Source organism: Cajanus cajan, chromosome 1 (genome assembly GCF_000230855.2).
Source record: "Cajanus cajan strain Asha chromosome 1, NIPB_CcT2T_4, whole genome shotgun sequence".
Classification (NCBI taxonomy): Eukaryota; Viridiplantae; Streptophyta; class Magnoliopsida; order Fabales; family Fabaceae; genus Cajanus; species Cajanus cajan.
The window spans coordinates 9948281-9957004 of NC_138517.1; the positions used below are offsets into that span (position 1 = coordinate 9948281).

Genomic DNA, 8724 nt, shown 5'->3' on the forward strand with positions numbered 1-8724 from the left:
AGGTTTATATGAAACAACCTGAAGGATTTTTCTCTAGTGATGGTGAGCACTTAGTATGTAAGCTTAACAAATCCATCTATGGATTAAAACAAGCCTCACGCCAATGGTATTTAAAATTTCATGAAGTTATATCTTCATTTGGTTTTGAAGAAAACATCATGGATCAATGTGTATACCAGAAGGTTAGTGGGAGCAAGATTTGCTTTCTTGTTTTATATGTGGATGACATTTTGCTTGCAACTAATAACAAGGGTATGTTGTACGAGGTGAAACAATTTCTCTCAAAGAACTTTGATATGAAGGATATGGGTGAAGCATCTTATGTTATAGGCATTAAGATCCATAGAGAATGATCTCGAGGTATTTTGGGTTTATCTCAAGAAACCTATATCAACAAGGTTTTAGAGAGGTTTAACATAAAAGATTGTTCACCAAGTGTAGCTCCCATTGTGAAGGGTGAAAAACTCGAGTTGAGTCAGTGCCCGAAAAATAATCTTGAGCGGGAACACATGAAAAATATTCCATATGCTTCAGCTGTTGGAAGTCTTATGTATGCTCAGGTTTGTACTAGACCTGACATTGCATTTGCAGTTAGAGTTTTAGGAAGATATCAGAGTAATCCTGGTGTTGACCATTGGAAAGCTGCAAAGAAGGTAATGAGATACCTTCAAGGAACAAAAGATTTCATGCTCACATATAGACGGACTGATAGTTTGGAGGTGATAGGCTACTCTGATTCAGACTTCGCTGGTTGCATTGATACCAGAAAATCTACAACTGGCTATGTTTTTATGCTGGCTTGTGGAGCTGTATCTTGGAGCAGCAGAAAGCAGACCTTGACTGCTACTTCTACTATGGAGGCTGAGTTCGTTTCTTGTTTTGAGGCTACCTCACATGGTGTATGGTTGAAGAGTTTTATATCTGGGCTTAGAGTTGTGGACTCAATTGCTAAGCCATTGAAGTTGTATTGTGATAACTTCGCTGCTGTTTTCATGGCTAAGAATAACAAAAGTGGAAGTCGAAGTAATCACATCGACATTAAATATCTAGCCATAAGAGAACGTGTTAAGGAAAAGAAAGTTGTCATTGAGCACGTTAGCACTGAGTTAATGATTGCTGATCCTTTAACTAAAGGCATGCCACCAAAGAATTTTAAGGATCATGTAACTCGAATGGGACTTGGTTCCATGATGTGACAATCATTGTAATTACTTGTTAAAACTCTTATTTAGTTTGATGTTTTCTCATTTATCTTGTGCACATACCTATTTACTTTGAGAAAACTCATTAATTGTGACCTGGAATAAACGTATGGTTTATTCATTAGAGCTAAGAGATTAGGATGAGAGACTTAATATATTGTGATACATGGGAGATAATACTCATTATCAAGAGGACCTATCACCATGATTCATATATTTGGTTTCCTATTTGATTGATAATTGGATAAATGGACCAAGTGGGAGAATGTTGGCATATGCGTTTCATTTTGAAAAACTGTTTTTGCAACAGTAAACTCAGTTGGAACAGCCACGTAATAGGAAACAACGTGCTTCCGATTTTCACGTTGCTTTCCTGATCCCTTTACTTGCTACGGTTAACATATAATGTATTGTTAAGTCTCAATTTTACCTCTTTTTGGATGAGACTTATTGAACAAATTCCACTCATCCTTTGAACCATTGCAATATAATTGTTCTCTTTTTGGTTCATTTTGTGTGCAGATATAACTAACCCAAATTCATCTAACAATACCTTAATCCACCTCATTTTTTGTGCAGGTATTGAGGAAGAGTGGAAAGTTGAAGACTCTTAGGATTGGAAACCTAAGAAGCTAAGGAGGAGAGAAGAGGTTCTGCGCCGGGCTCAATATAACCTGCGCTGGGCGTGACAAAAATAGAGTATTTCATCTCTGCCAGTTATATTAAGCCGGGCGCAAAAGGAATTAAGCCGGGCGCAAAAAGAATTAAGCCGGGCGCAAAAGGAATTGCGCCGGGCTTGTGTTGAGACAGAGAGTGCTTGACTTCTCTGGAAGAACTTGCGCCGGGCTCGAAGAATTGTGCGCCGGGCGCGGAACCCTAATCTGATCTCCCAGGCTCGTATTTGAAGCCATTTTCGGGGATCTTTCTCTCAATTCACACATTGGGCGCGTTTTGGGAGCTGTGGAAGGGATTCCCGGAGCTTGGAGCCGTTCGTGTGTGGGTCTTTCCTTCGGTTCTTCATCCTCCTTTCATCTCTATTTTGTATTTGCCCTCTTTGTTGAGTGGTTTCACCCATTTTTGTGGGGTTAGATGTAACCAACGAATTCTATTGTAATCCTTACGGTTTTTATGATATATATACATGTTGTTTCATTCATTGTTGTGTTTGTTTCTTTGCTTAATGCTTGCTTTGGATTGATCACCCTTTGCATGATTTAAGGTTCCATTGAGTATTGGGAAATACCTTTGAAATTAGTTCTGGAACATATGCCTAGTGGAGATTGTATCTAGGGATAGAGCTTGACCCATTAGTAGTCTTAAACCCTAGCCCGTAATGCGGGTGTAGGTATTGGGTACTCAAGGGATTGATATTCAATATCCGCACCTAGGCTCTTTCTCTAAGGGATTAGGTTTGAGTAAACTATTGGGTTGACTAAGCAATGAATTTAACAAGAGATTAAGGATACATTAGTGTTACGTTCGGTGAAATCTGACCCCCACAGCCTCACAATACCATTATCCCATTTCTACTCTTTCCCATTCTAAAACTAATCTTTTTATAGTTTTAACATTCCAATAGTCATGTTCTTCATCTCACATTTACATGACAAACTATAAATTGGAATTATTCTTTAGTCACGAATAGTCAATAAATGCTTATTTTACCTTCTAATCCCTGTGGATACGATATTTTTACTACTTGAACGGCCGGTATACTTGCCGTGTTTGGGACCGTTGATAGAATTAAACTGATTTACAATTATAACAAAAGTACTTCAACGGAAATCTCAACAAGTTTTTGGCGCCGTTGCCGGGGATTAGAATGGCAATTTAGTATTTATAGCTATTTATGACTTATTCTTTTACTTTTATTTTCATTTTATGGTAGCAATGAATTGTTGAAGCTGACCTGGGCGCTCTAGTCCTCTACTTTCTCTTGTATGCTAGGTACTATGAACAAGATTGACCAATCCCTCTGAGCAATTGTTGAGCAATCATGAGATTGAGCACAAAGCAAGGAGGAACAAGAGCAACAGGAGGAGAAAGAGAGTAGAGCACTTCAAGTTGGCCACCGTCAGGCTCGGGACAGTAAACAAGCGCTTCCTGGGAGGCAACCCAGAGATCTGAACTGTGTTTTAGATTTTTGTTGCATGTTGTTCTGTGTTATAAGTGTTGTTTTGTATTATGTGTTGTGTTTTGTGTTATATGTTTTGTGGTATATGTTGTTTGTGTTATGTGTTAGTTGTTAGAATCATGTTTGAATGGGTAAATATAGGGTACATTTTGTTTGGAATGTGAGGAATGAGGCAATTCTGTGTCTAGGTGGAAATAAGGTCTGATCCTAATTTAAAACCTGGGCAAATTGACCTTTTAAAGTGACTACGCGCCGGGCGTGACTCTTTTGCGCCCGGCCTAATACTCAATTTTTGGTCTCTGGAACCACCACGCCGGGCGCGTTTAACGCACGCCCGGCGCGATATCAGATTTTGAAACCTCGTTGATTTTTACTGATATTAAGCCCGGCGCATCTGTGTTAAGCCCGGCGCACCACATTCCTGACAGCCCATATTTATCTGTTTTCAATCATGTTTCTTTATGTTCTGTTGTATGTTGTATGTTTGTGTGCTTTATGTTGCATTGTTATAGTTCATTTCCGTGTGCATGCATGTTGTGCTTAATTTTGGTCTAAGGATATTCTCCATTTTTGCTATATTTGCTTGGTCATCACTGTGTATAATTTTTGTGCTCACCATGTTCTTTCATGAGTACACTCTGCAATCACTTCTGGTTACCAGGACTTTCAGGCGTATACTGGTTGGCCTGGGGACCAGGCTCCTAAGTTTGGGGGAGTGGAGCTGCTGAGGTTGATGGAGTTGATGATGGTGGAGCAGCTCTTGGAGATGATGATGACCAGACCCCATAGATGGAAGCAGATGGAGCCTACCTTAGTTTACCTTTGTCTATTGCAATTTATTCTTCTGTCTTTTATTTTCAGTATTTAACTATTTTTATATATAGTCTTTTTGACGATTACTTTGTTGGTTCTTTTGTGAATAGTCTGCCTTAGCATGGTTTTTAATCTTGTTGATACTTGTTTTGCTTGTGGTCGATTCTGGGTTATAGTTTGCTTGATGTCTATGTTCTGTGTACCTTAGACATTTTCAAGTCACATTAGATCTTTAGTTCATGACTAGTTGCATACGGGTTTCAATGTTGATCATAGAACTGAGCTGAGTTCGATAATTTATGGATGCATAGCCGGGTGAGGTTTGAGCCTAAAACACTTATGAGTGAACTACGCTTAAGTTGCATGATAGACTTTGCTTGAGTTTCCCTGGTGGTTTGCTTATGTTGTGCACTTATATGATCAAGGCATTCATACTCCTCTATTTTGTAACCATCTAAGCCAAAAAGCCATCTCCACTCTTCACTTGACCCATACCTTTCTAAGCCTAAACACCACACCTTCCACTTGTCCCAAACCATGAAAAATTAACCATAACCCTTGCTTTGGTTAAGAGAGCAAACTGATGACATCAAATAAGTTTGGGGGAGTTGAAGAATGGGGAATTTTGGGAAGAAGAAAGTATGTGGTGTAACGCCTAATTCTAATACCCAAATTATACAATATAAAATTATAATATTTTCGCAATTATATCATTAACAATATCTATATATTTATTTAATAAAAATAAAAGTAAAGAAAAGAATATCTTGTGAATTTAATACATAACATATCGTTCTAAAATATTTAGAATAACGTATTATTTTACACATTATTCATTTTCCTTACTCTTTTAATACAATATATATATTCATAACGGAAAGAAAATTACAATTAAAATAATATGATTGACAAGTAAAGTTATAACAGATCCATCAAATAGCCTCCGTATTCCAATTTCCTTCCACGTAGGACAGCAGTAATAATAACAGCAAAATGATCTGGAATCTCAAGTTGATCCATCTATTTATAATATACTTAATTAAAAAAAAACAAAGAAAAGAAAGGAGTAAGAACAATATCCAATAAATACAATAATTCGAACGAATAAACATAATTATTTATAAATAAAATTTTAACATATATATATATATATAAATATATATTTATACAGATTAAATATTAGATTTTCTTGATACAATAAAATTTGAATTATACTTGTAGTGACTAGTCAGGATAAATGAGCATCATTATAACACCAACCAAAAGATATTCCACCTCCATTTCTTACTCATTTAAATCCCCAAGGTTAAACCTCCAGCTACAAATAATTCAAACTTTATCGTCTATGGCCATAGAGTATTAATTATCTTTAAAATGAGTAAAAGACATTTTAACAAATTATATTAATCATAAAAAAAATTACTCAAAATAGATTTAAGAATAATCATAGAATAAGTAATAGTAATTAAAGGTTAAACAAATATATGAGGTTAGAAACACCCCACTAAATAATAACGTAAATAAATAAACATAATAATTAAAAGTTAAGTAGTTAGATGAGGTTAGGAACACCTCACTGAATAAATATAATAATAACATAAATAAACATTGTAATTAAAAGTTAAGTAGTTAAATGAGGTTAAGAACACCTCACTGAATAATTATAACAATAACATAGTAATTAAAAGTTAAGTAGTTAGATGAGGTTAGGAACACCTCACTGAATAAATATATAAATATAGTGATTAAAAGTTAAGGAGTTAGATGAGGTTAGTAACACCTCACTGAATAAATATAACAATAATGAGGTTAGGGTCACCCCACTAAATAATAGAAATAACATAAATAAATAAACAGGGTAATTAAAAGTTAAGGAGTTAGATGAAGTTAGGAACACCTCACTGAATAAATAAATAAATAAAGTAATTAAAAGTTAAGGAGTTAGATGAGGTTAGTAACACCTCACTGAATAAATATAACAATAATGAGGTTAGGGTCACCCCACTAAATAATATAATCAAGTAAATGACATAAATAAATATACATAATAGTATATAAAATTTTAAAAAGATAAGGTTCTCCTCCCCCTTACCTAAATAAACAAGAGCTACAACTTGAGCAGAATTTCCTCTTTTGGATTCCCTCTCTTTCCCTCTTTCTTTCTCTCTCCTTCTCTCTATTTTCTCTTCCTTCTCACTAAATTTTTTTTTTTCCGTAAACTTGTGTTTTCATTCCATGTGAAGCCTATTTATAATGATTGAAAAATACTATTCATAATAATATTATATTAGGATTACTATTTATAAAATAATATTATATTCAAATTAAGAAATTTGGAGGAATTCATTGAATTCCGCAGCCCCCTTCCGTAGCTTTGTAGCAGCCATTTACTATTTATTAAAATAATATTAAATTTACTATTCATTAAAATAATATTATATTTACTATTCATAATATTATAAAATATTATTATTATTATTTTTTTTTTATACATTTTTTTTTAACTTTTAATAATCCCATAAATATTTAAAATACATAAAAAATAATTCTTAATACTGCATAAATTTTGGGATATTACAATTCTCCCCTACTAACAGAAATTTCGTCCTCGAAATTTTTATTGCTTAAAATAGATAAGGATAATTTTTTCTAACTTCTTCTTCGAGTTCCCAAGTAGCATCTCCAGTGTCTTTATTCCAAATGACTTTTACCAATGCAATCTGTTTGCCTCTTAACTGCTTGATCCTCCTGTCTACGATCTGTACAGGCATTGTTTCAAATGTAAGGTTATCCTTTAATTGTACTGTATCAGGCATTATTATATGAGAAGGGTCAAAAATATATTTTCTTAACTGAGACACATGGAAGACATTATGGAGATTAGAAAGAAAAGGTGGTAGAGAAATTTGGTAAGCAACAGGACCTATTTTTCTAAGGATTTGATAAGGACCAATAAATCGAGGAGTGAGTTTCTTTGATTTCATTACCCTACCAATACCAGTTGTTGGTGTAACTTTCAAAAATACATGATCACCTTCCTGGAATTCAAGAGGTCGTCTTCTTTTATCAGCATAACTTTTTTGTCTGCTTTGAGTCATTCTCAATTTTTCTTGAATCATTTTGATTTTTTCTGTGGTTTGTTGCACCAATTCAGGACCCAAGATTAAATTCTCTCCTGTCTCAAACCAACACAAAGGAGTTCTACACCTTCTTCCATATAAAGCTTCATAGGGTGCCATACCTATGCTAGAATGGAAACTGTTGTTATAAGTGAATTCAATCAGAGGCAAGTATTTGTCCCAACTACCAGAATTCTCTAGCACACAAGCTCTCAATAAATCTTCTAGGGATTGTATGGTTCTTTCTGATTGTCCATCTGTTTGAGGATGATATGCAGAGCTAAGACGAAGCTTAGTTCCTAATGCTTGATGTAAACTTCCCCAAAATCTAGAAGTGAATCTAGGATCCCTATCAGATATTATGCTAGATGGTACCCCATGCAACCTTACAATCTCTCTTATATACAGTTCAGTCAATTTTTCTAGAGAATACCTAATGTTGATGGGTAAGAAATGAGCAGATTTTGTTAGTCTATCCACAATAACCCATATGGAATCAAACTTATGAATTGTTCGTGGTAAACCAACTACAAAATCCATTGCTATACTGTCCCATTTCCATTCAGGTATATCTAAGGGTTGTAACATTCCTGCTGGCTTTTGGTGTTCTATCTTAGCTTTTTGACAAATCAAACATGTAGCCACATATTGTGCTATTTCCTTTTTCATTTTGGGCCACCAAAACATTCTTTTGAGATCTTGATACATCTTTGTTGCCCCAGGGTGTATGCTCAGCTTGCTCTTATGTGCCTCACCTAAAATTATTTTCTTAATTTCTGAATCATTTGGTACACATATCCTATTATTAAATCTCAAAACTCCTCTTTGATCTAAATCGAACTTTTCACCATCCTTTTGACCTATCAACCTCTTTTTCTTCTGAATGAATTTATCAACTACCTGAGCCTCACCAATTTGTTCATGTAAGTCACTAGTAATTTGAACCGCATGCAATTGTATTTTATCTTGACTTACCGTAGTTGATAAACTCATGTCTCTAAATTTTTCTATCAAATTCATCTCTTGAATCATTAATGAGGAGACATGTAAGGATTTTCTACTCAGTGCATCAGCCACAACATTGGCTTTCCCTGGATGGTAATGTAATTCAAAATCATAATCTTTCAAAAATTCCATCCACCTTCTTTGTCTCATATTCAGTTCCTTTTGATCAAACAAATATTTTAAACTTTTATGATCACTAAAAACATCAAACTTACCACCATACACATAATGTCTCCATATTTTGAGTGCAAAAACAATGGCAGCTAGTTCTAGATCATGGGTTGGGTAATTCCTTTCATGAGCTCTCAATTGTCTAGAAGCATATGCTACTACCCTTCTATCTTGCATAAGAACACACCCTAATCCCATTTTTGAGGCATCACAAAATATGACAAATTGTCCATTAGGATTGGGTAAGGCTAAGACTGGTGCAGTAGTTAATCTTTTCTTA

The 8724-nt window shown here is 34.8% G+C and overlaps 1 pseudogene; it reads left to right on the forward strand.

Annotated features, from left to right (window-relative positions):
• The first annotated feature begins 509 nt into the window (after window positions 1-509).
• Window positions 510-1196, forward strand: LOC145958184 (secreted RxLR effector protein 161 pseudogene; annotated as a pseudogene).
• The last annotated feature ends 7528 nt before the right edge of the window (window positions 1197-8724 follow it).